The 10,512-nt window shown below is 47.3% G+C and overlaps 1 pseudogene; it reads left to right on the top strand.

Annotated features, from left to right (window-relative positions):
• Positions 1-6,675: 6,675 nt before the first annotated feature.
• Positions 6,676-8,778, top strand: LOC118571122 (annotated as a pseudogene).
• Positions 8,779-10,512: the final 1,734 nt, after the last annotated feature.

Genomic DNA, 10,512 nt, shown 5'->3' with positions numbered 1-10,512 from the left:
CTTTATGGATGTAGCTTTCTTCTGCCTCTTACAATCTTTCTCCCCCATCTTTCATTCAGTGTTTTCTGAGTCTTAGTTGTGGGTGGGTTTTATAGAAGTATCCAATGGGACTGGGCTCTAAAACTCTGCATTTTGATCAGTTATGGTTTTTTCTAGTTGTCTGTCTGTTGCAAAAAGACATTTCCTTGATGAGAAGTGAAAATTAAACTTACCTGTGAGTATAAGAACAAGTATTTACAGATTGTTGTTAGGAATTGTACTGGCTTAGTAAATTAGTAGTAGTAGATTCCCATCCAATAACCATGATTTCACTGGCACTGGTTAGTTAACTAGATTTCCAATAGCAGGCATGGTTTCCCTCTTTTTGAGTGAGTCATAAATCCACTTAGAAAGACATTGGTTACCACCGGTAGGTATGCATGCCACTACTCCAACTACAGGACTATCATGCTGTGCCAGTTGCTGATGTGGTTCATAGACGTCATAACTGGGCGGGACTGTCGGTTGCCTTCCTCCTTTGGAAGCTTGCATAGTGTCTTCTGGAACCATGAAAGCTTGTCCCCTGAAAAGGGTCATTCAGACCAGTTACAGCTCAGGGACCTCTGGGCCCTGTTTCTGAAGTCATGCTCAACTTTTTCAGATGGGTTTGGGGAATCAAACTCAAGTCCTCGCACTTACACAGCAGGCATTTTGCCTACTGAGCCAGCTTCCTGTGCCTGAATTTAATTTCTGGAGACCTTTTTTTCTCATTCCTTTATAGAGAATGATATTAGGGACAGGAGAAGGACATCTACTTGGTTTTGCTCCTCCAGGACAGAGCCTAGATGAGCAGGAGGCCCTTATCTGGCGGATAATCAAGCCAGTAGTAGCCCCGAACAAACCAGGTTGGAGGAAGGATTGGAGAGCTTGAATTAAGGTTCCTAATGAGGTGCTCTTTCCAGTGGTAACAAGATCCAGGCTTTATCCATGAGACAGGCAGCTAAGGGTTTGTGTAATCAAGACTGATGGAGAGACTGAGAGGCCAGCTTACCCTTGAGTCCTGTTTCCTTCTCACAGCAAAACTGCCACACCCCTGTACCTGTCTTCCTTTTACAGATGATGAAGTCAAGATTCTGAGGTTAAGTGACAGACCAAGGAGAGGAAAGACACACAACTGGGCTTCAGTCTAATGGGGCTGGACTATACAATGGCCATGACCTTCCTCCTGTTTGCCTACTGCTTAATGGACTGGGCTGTGATCTGTTCTCCCTTCAACTCCACTACAGCCAACTGAGACCCAAATCATGCCCTCCTCTGGTTGTTGTTGTTGTTGTTGTTGTTGTTGTTGTTGTTACAATGGCTGTACTAAGGATGCCTTGTGAGCTGGAAAGAAGGGGAAACTGGTTGCAGAATTACAAAGGTGAAAAGTCTTGAGGACTAGGGGCTCCAACCACCCAAACTATTCTCCTGAACCCCCCAGGAGGAGAGACTATGCTGCCTCTCATGGTTAAATGAGATGTAGGACTAACTTCAAGGCATCCTTGGGACTTGAAATTCTCTACTGCTGTTTATGCAAAGTCAAAGTCAAGCAGATAACCAGACAGGTAGATGATAGACTGTGGTGGATTAAATAGGTATGCTCCCCCACAGAGTCCTGTGTTTGAAGGCTTGGTCCACAGGGAGTGGCATATTAAGAGATGTGGCCTTGTTTGAGTAGGTGTGACTTTGTTGGAGGAAGTATATCACTGTGGATACAGGCTTTGAGGTCTCATATGCTCAAGCTATAGTCTCCTTCTGCTGTCTGCACATCAAGATGTAGAACTCTCATCTCCTTCTCCAGCACCATGTCTGCCTGCATGCTGCCACACTTCTTACCATGACAATAATAGACTAAACCTCTGAAATTGTAAGCCCAACCCAATTAAATGCAGCCTGGTCCACAAATCGAGTTCCAGGACAGCCAGATCTGTTACACGGAGAAATCTTGCCTCAAAAAAACAAAAATCAAACAAAAAAAAATGTTTTCCTTTGAAATAGTTGCTGTGGCCATGGTGTCTCTTCAAAGCAAAAGAAACCCTAAGATGCAAGTATATATAGAAATGATAGAGATAGAGAGATAAATATATACAAAAAGAGATATAAATAAGCATACATAAGTACAAATATTTGTTTACAACTTATATATACACATGTATTTATACACATTTTTTGGATGCTGCTTTTTGAGACAGGGTCTCACTGTGTAGCTCTGTATTCCTAAACACCCCTATGTAGACCATGCTGGCCTCAAACTCACAAAGCTCTACCTGGCTCTGCCTCCAAGTACTGAGATTAAAGACATGTACCACTACATCTAGCTTTACACATATATCTTACATATATGCAGAAATATACTTTTTTTAAGTTTTGTGTCTCATTGAAGAATATTTTCTCAAAGGACCTCCTTTGCCAAAGGATCTCTAACAAGAATATGTTGCACAGTGGGTGTGGGCAGAAGACTTGTATCTGTATTTGAGGACTCTGTCTCCCTGGTAGAGAGCTCAGGCTCAGCAAGGATAATCAGAGCCTCCCAGGTTATCCCCCTCTAAAGCTGTCTCCCAACTGAGAACCTGTAGGGCTCAGAGGAAGACGATGAAGGTCTGGTATTTAAAAGGTGTGGAGGTATGCTCCAGGCCTCACCAGCAAACTCTGTCAATGAATACTTCACCTTTGAGCCAGTAGCTCTCCTCTAGGAAGTTTGGAGATGTCCAGGGCTCTTCCCAGAGCTGGATTTACAGAATCTCCTCTACTTGATAAGGTTGGAGGACTCTGAAGGAGCCTCTGGGACTTGCGCCAAGGTCTCTAGACCCCAGTGTTGACAAGAGTAGAGACGGCAGCATCTCAGCACAGATCTCTGGAAGAACTTACAGAAAGGATGTGGAAGTGTGGCTACATAAAGGGTGAGCCAGAGACTCAGCACCTCCTCATGATGAACAAAGGGTTCTAAGGGGAGAACTCTAAGCAGAGATGCCATTGCTCAGAATCTCAGCTTCTTTCAGAGTTCTAGCAGGACGCTGAACATTTTCCTCCACAGAACCGCCCCACAGCTTTTTTGCTAGGAGAAGGCTCAGCAGCAGATGTTGATGAAAGACTTGAATAATAGAGCTACAGTACCTTGATTCAAATCCCAACTCTGCAACTTTATACTTGCAGGACCTTGAGCAAATTACTTGACCTGTTTCCTTATCTATAAAAAGAAGATGATAATAGTATCAACTTCATAGCCTCATGATAAGGACAGAATGAGTACTTAGAATGACCTGGCCCTTTCCCAACTCCATATGCACATGAGTTATTATCAGAAGGATCTGCTTGAGCATGCCTCAGTGCCCTTGATGTGGACAAATAGATCTTCTGACTGGTCACTTACAGGAATTTTCTTGGCACCTGAGCATCTCATTTCTTGACATTTTTTTTTCTTCCCAAGTCTTTTCACCTACTTAGGTCTACAGTGACCTTCAAGAATCACTGGGTACATGCTGAGAGCTTTGTGTATTCCCATGCATGCCCCTCTCACCATAAGCCTTAGGATCAGGAAACACCCATGCTCCTGATCCATCAAGAGCCAGAGTCTCAACAAAGCCCTGCTCAAAGAAATTGTCCAGCTTCCCATTCTCCGTCTTTCCAGCTTCAAGATCCTCTCCCCGTCCCTGAAGCAGCTAAAGGCTTACAGTTCCCAGACCAGTTTTCTACCCTCTTTTTTCTATGCAGAGTGTGAGTTGCTGCCCATTATTGTTTTAGAGTTTCAACCAGAAAGACCTGATTTCCATTTTAATATCCTTTTGAGAGAGTGTTCATGAGCAAAAAGCACCTGCTTCATATAAATACTTACAGGAAAATAGCCCAAGAACCTCCACGGGTGGTCATAATTACTCCTGAGGCCCTGGACTGAAGGAAGACATATTTCACCTGAGCACAGGACTGTTGTCTCATACACTGAACAGGCTATGAGGGACACTGAAGCTTGTGCCCAGTCTGCACGGGAACGTTTCCCACCAGCTGCCTGCTCACTTCCCAGAAAGGCTGACTTTATTATCTCCTCAAGAGCTCATTTTCTCACACAGGCATGTTTGGCAGGCCAAAGGGTCTGTGGTTCTTTAGTCATGCCTTGTTGCTTTCACAAGAACTTTCTTTGGCATCCCATCATCCAAGCCAAAGGCAGCTCACACCTCTACACAAGGCAAACACATGGCTCCCCTGGGGTCCAACGGCTTCTCCAGAGGGCCTTGAATGCCAGGCATCTTGGGTTCAAGCACTGGAATTCTCACTCACCAGCACTGAGCACTCTAGTGAGTTATGCAACTATGCTTGCTTCTTCCTTAGAGGCACTGGACATACATGCATATGTGAGTACATGCATGCATGCATGTGTGTGTGTATGATGGTTTTGAACACAAAACAAATGGCAAAATACATGAAACAATTAGGTCAAATGCCATTGAACACCATCAGTTCTCTTTCTTTTAGAATATGTTCTAATGCATGGTTTCTGACACCTTTCCTCATTCTGGGACTTCAATGCCATGTCACTGTCAATAACAAAAAGAAAAAGAAAAATATTTTCTTACAGTGCAATCATGTTCACTAGTAGTCCTTACCGTCTACTTGCACAGAAACATAAAACCAATGGCCTGACAGGAACTACTTTTAGGAACAGACCAACAACCTTTCCATTTGACAAAGAGAGCACGTTAGGATAGAGAAGATATATAGCTTAATCCACAGAGCCACTGAACTGTTGTAACCCAGAAGATAGTCTTTGCTGCAATCCATGCCTAACTAGACACCAGGCATTTGATTACTGTATATCTGGAAGCAGTTGGGTACAGCCTGAAAAACTTTAGCTTGAATAAAGGGACAATGAGAAAGGAAACAGGACCAATTCAACAAGCTGTTCCAGGGTCATGTTTAATTTACAAGAAATAAAGCTGCCAGACAGTGGTGGCACACACCTTTAATCACAGCACTCAGGAGGCAAAGGCAGGTGGATCTCTGTGGTTTTGAGGCCAGCCTGGTCTACAAAGCAAGTTCCAGGACAGCCAGAGCTACAACTGGCTCAAAAAGAAAAAAAGAGCCAGATGTGACCATTAAAAATGTGGGCTGTTGGTGGTCCAGATGGTCTGTGCTGCCACCTAGGTCCATAGTGACATCTGGGCCAGAGCTGCTTCCTAGGACCATGTCTGAGTCTATGATCCTACCACAGCCAGGATCTGTATTGATGTCCATGGCCCATGTTGCCACCAAAAGCCACCTAGATAGCCAGGCGGTGGTGGCACATGCCTTTAATCCCAGTACTCGGGAAGCAGAGGCAGGCGGATCTCTGTGAGTTCAAGGCCAGCCTGGGCTACCAAGTGAGTTCCAGGAAAGGCAAAAAGCTACACAGAGAAATAAGTAAGCTAGCAAGCCTAAACAGCCCTCTAGTCTGGTGTTCAAAGAATTTTGATACTTTATCCCCCTGTAGCTAAGGAGGATTATGATTATCCTATCACCAAGCATCACGTCCAAACATTCTGTGAAACTGAACGGCCTACATTCAAGGTTAACTGACCCTCCAAGGGTACTTTTGATTCCCAGACAGCCTGGGCAGTGGGTAATGTCACTGTCAGTAAGCCTGGCCACCCAGATCAGATTGGATACATCCTGTCTTGGGCTGAAGCAATTTCCAACCTGTATCCTGGGTGAAGCTCTGTATGGCCTGCAATGGGCAAGGTGGCTAAACCCTGCTTGTCAGCAGACAGACCTATCGAGGGCCTGTAGCAGAAACCAATGAACCCCATTTGGAGACCGTTCTGCAGGACTCACAGGAGGAAGAACCCCTTCTCCCCATATAACCATCTTTATCCTCTTCTCCCTCCTCACCTCACCTTTGCCTCCCCAGTTCCCACCACCAAGACCTCACTCTGCCCCTCCCATCTGCATATCCCCTACACCACCATCTAGTTCTTCCCTACCTCCACTACCTCCCCCCCCAGCTCTTCCCTACCTCACCCCATCTTTTCCCCTCCCCACACCCTCCAGGGAGTCCCATATGGCCCTCCAGACTTCTGGTTCGGGGTGTTACCTCTTTCAGTCCCTGTTTCCCTACGGCTGTTTCCTGACAATTGTTACTTGTATGTCCCTTTCTCAACCACAGATCTCTACAACTGGAAGAACCAGAACCCTCTTTCAGTACCAGCCCTGGTTCTTTAATTTCTCTAATTGATTCTGTCTTTTTCAATCATCTCCCCACATGGGATGACTGTCAGAAGATTGTCCATAACCTCTTACTGCTGAAGAAAGGGAAAGGATTCTCAGGAGGCAACTGAAGCACTCCCGAGAATAGCTGGAATGGCTGGTGACCAGAGGGCAGAGGAGATTGGCCATGGTCTGCCAAGAAGGAGAGCCCAATGGGACAGCAAACACGAGAGAAGTGGGAGGTCACCAGTGAGTACCACCAGGTTCTGCTAGAAGGGTGAAACAGGCAGCCTGGAAGCCCACTAACCTATCTAGGGTAACAGATGTGAAACAGGGCCCAGATGAGTCACCTTCAGCTTTCCTAGAGCGCCTCCTGGACACCTATCAGTTATGTACTCCTATACACCAAGGTTAATCTCAAGGTGATTAACCTGGTCTTCGTTACTCAGTCAGCCACTGACATAGCATAGAAAGATACAAAAGATGGATGAGTGTGCACAAAAGAACAGGTCAGAACTATTAGAGATAGCCCAGAAAGTGTTTGACGCAGAGGACAACAAAGAAAATCTGATAAAGAAGATGAGGTGTGGCTACACCACCATCCCAGACACTCTCAATTCTGCCCATGCACACCATGATAAAAAGAGGAGACCTTTACAAAAAGGACCAGTGCACCTACTGCAAAGAAATGGGTCACTGGGAAAACAAATGTCCATGCCACCCCACCCAACCCAAGACAATCCTAGCTATGGAGGATTAGCAAGGTTGAGGCTCCTTCAGACTAGGTTCCAGTAGCATATGATAGATATGATAGCCTTCATCATAGGGGACCAACCTGTAAAGTTTTTGGTGGACATGGCAGCTACTCATCCTTACTATAGGAGCCCTTACCAACCAAGCAATGGAAGTACGGGGGCAACAGGGGGTGTCTCTCTCTCTCTCTCTCTTCTCTCTCTCTCTCCCTGTCCACTCAAGAGACCTCTGAACTCAGAAAGGCACTAAAAAGCCCAGTTCTGCATCCTTGGTGGCTGCTGCAGCTTCCTGCCCTGAAGTCGCCAGCCGCCTAAGCACTCAGCATTTGACCATACTCGGACACAAACCCAGCTTGTGTCAGAAACATCATCACCTCTCCTACAGTCTATAAGACTTTCCTGCCCAGCGGTGGAGAGGTGTCCTGTCCCCCGCCACTCCTTCCTGGCCTGCTGCAGCATCTTTCAGTGATAGACTGTGTGCAACCTGCAAGCCCAGCAAACCCCTTTCCTCCCCAGGCTGCTTTTGGTCAGTATTTTATCACAGCCACAGAAAGTAAACTAGGACACCTGTGGTCCCAAATGGCCATTGGGAGGTCAGTGTGGACCACATTAAGGTACAATCTAAGAGTTTATTCAGACAGCATTTATTTAGTTACATGTGCCCAGGCTTGAAACCAAATTACTTGTAAGGCTTTGCTCTCCATTTTATACCTTTGTTAAAAAAAATTAAATAAATAAATAAATAAATAAATAAACAAATAAATAAATAAATAAATAAATGAAAATAAAACCACTTAGAAATATTGTCTTCATGAGTAAGGGAGGTCAAGCTGAAGTTTAGGGAAGAGCCAAGGGCTCGAGAACTCACAGCGGCAAAGGCGGGCATCATCAGTCATGGCTGGGGAGGAGGTGGCTCTGGGACTCCCGTGGTGGGAGCACCGGTGGTCCTGATGCCTGGTGTCAGCCTTCCGGGCAAGACCAGCAAGAAATGCTTGAAAGACATGGAGGTGGAGATGACCCTGTTTAAGCAGGAAGTGTTGGGAGTGAGGAGTGACCGGAATCCCAACTGCTGTGCCTGCTCTGCCCATGGTAGAGGCCACACAGGTCCCAGCAGCTCTGGTGATCTGCCCAGTTACCGCCACCAACATGTACCAGCAGGTCCAACAGGCCCTGGAAGCCCAGGCAGCTGCGGCAGTCACAGGAGTTCCCCCCATGGTGGGACGCACTTCTTTTCTGGGTCCAGATGGCTTTGGCCCTACTGATCACAGTCACCTAGATAGCCATGCTCCTGAGGCAAGCAGCTATGGCCCTTCAGAGGGCCCCTATCCAGCATCCAGCCTTCGTCTCCCACGTGCTACAAGAGAGAGCAGAATCTGTTCTCTCTTCTGCAGCAGGTGGCCCCCGACCCCAGGCCCTGGTTGGACCCTCTCTGCCTGGACCATGTACGCATGATGCTGCCATCAATGGCTCGGCCCCTGGACCACCCCTGGGTTCTGTGGCCGCTCTGAGACCTCCCCTGGAAGAGCCAGCGGCTCCAGGAGAACTAGGTGGAGGCCTTGAGTTAGGACTGAAGGAGAAGAAACAGGAAGCAGCAGTCATTGGCCATAGCCTGCGCCAGCCCTAGCCATGCCCTTGCCTGAGCCTAAAGCTGAGCCTGAGCCTGAGCCTGCGCCTGCGCCTGAGCACCCCTACCCCTCGCACTGGAGATGGAACTGGCCTGTTGCCCCCTCTGCAAGCTCCTGAGCTCCTGTCCCTGAAACCACCACAACCCCAACCCTCTCAACCTGAACCGCCTCCTGGCCTCATGATGAGGAACTGCCTGACTCCATTTTAAAGGCAGGAGCCATTATGCTACTTTTTTTTTTTTTTTTGAGCTGATTGAACCCAGGGCCTTGCGCTTGCTAGGCAAGCGCTCTACCACTGAGCTAAATCCCCAACCCTATGCCTCATTTTTTAAGAATAAGTTTCTATTTACTGTGAGAGCTGAGATGCTCTCTGTTTCCCAGAACCTGACCTTCCTCAACCCAGGACTTTGATTTGTTTTTGAGAATATTCTGACCCTCCCTGATCACATGGTAGGTGACCACATCATTTTTTTAAGGCTTTTGTATTTCCTTATTGCCCATTGTCTCCCTTCTGTAAAACTGCTTGTGATTTTACTCTTTAAAAGGGATCCAAGGCCAGGATGTGGTGGCACATGCCTATAATCCCAGCACTCGGGAGGCAGAAGCAGGTGGATCTCTGTGAGTTCAAGTCCAGCCTGGGCTACAGAGCGAGTTCCAGAACAGGCTCCAAAGCTACACAGAGAAACCCTGTCTGGAAAAACAAACTGGGGTGGGGGGCATCCAAGAAGTGTATTCCAAGCTGCTCTCTTTAACCAGACTTAGGAGGCAGTCGCTGGGCTGGACAGTTCTTGGGTGCACCCCAATAAAAATCAAGCTTGCTTCAAATTTGGCTGAAATTGTGGTAGTGGTCTTATTCTCTCCATTGGGGTTAATAATGGCCCTAGAAGTCCCAGAGAGATTCAGACCACCCACCCAAATTCTAAACCGAGACATTAGCTCCAGAACTCAAGAGGCCGGGGGAATTGCCTCAGGAGGCACGCGCCTGGAGACCTTCCAAGGCTCCAGGGCTGCCTTCAGTTGACGAACTATCAGGGTGAACTTTCATACTGAGAAAAGCAGCAAGCATCTTTGGAGGCCTCCTGGTGAGTCATAGTCTAGTTCAGTTTTGTGGGATCCCTATCTGGGATGTGGAGGGGGTTCAGTGGGCCCCCACTGTTCTCCTGTCCAGGGCAAAAAGCGAGACGTTGCATCGCCCACCTGAGGTTCTTAGTCTGGTTTTATGTCCGTTTGTCTTGTCATGGGCTTCTGTCCTCTTTCTGTCCTTTGTCCTTTCTGTGTTAATTGGTTGATTTTGGACTTGGGGTGACTGAACTGACAGATAATGTTGGTAATAAGACTAGCAAGCCTAACAGCCCTCTAGTCTGTGTTCTAAAGAATTTTGATAACTTTATCCCCCTGTAGCTAAGGAGGATTATGATTATCCTATCACCAAGCATCACGTCCAAACATTCTGTGAAACTGAACGGCCTACATTCAAGGTTAACTGACCCTCCAAGGGTACTTTTGATTCCCAGACAGCCTGGGCAGTGGGTAATGTCACTGTCAGTAAGCCTGGCCACCCAGATCAGATTGGATACATCCTGTCTTGGGCTGAAGCAATTTCCAACCTGTATCCTGGGTGAAGCTCTGTATGGCCTGCAATGGGCAAGGTGGCTAAACCCTGCTTGTCAGCAGACAGACCTATCGAGGGCCTGTAGCAGAAACCAATGAACCCCATTTGGAGACTGTTCTGCAGGACTCACAGGAGGAAGAACCCCTTCTCCCCCATATGACCATCTTTATCCTCTTCTCCCCTCCTCACCTCACCTTTGCCTCCCCAGTTCCCACCACCAAGACCTCACTCTGCCCCCTCCCATCTGCATTACCCCTACACCACCATCTAGTTCTTCCCTACCTCCACCTACCCCCCCCCCCCAGCTCTTCCCTACCTCCCCCCATCTTTT

This window comes from Onychomys torridus, chromosome 1, assembly GCF_903995425.1.
Source record: "Onychomys torridus chromosome 1, mOncTor1.1, whole genome shotgun sequence".
In the NCBI taxonomy this organism is placed as follows: domain Eukaryota; kingdom Metazoa; phylum Chordata; class Mammalia; order Rodentia; family Cricetidae; genus Onychomys; species Onychomys torridus.
Note: the sequence above shows the minus strand (reverse complement) of the source record. Positions and strands in the feature narration are given on the sequence as shown.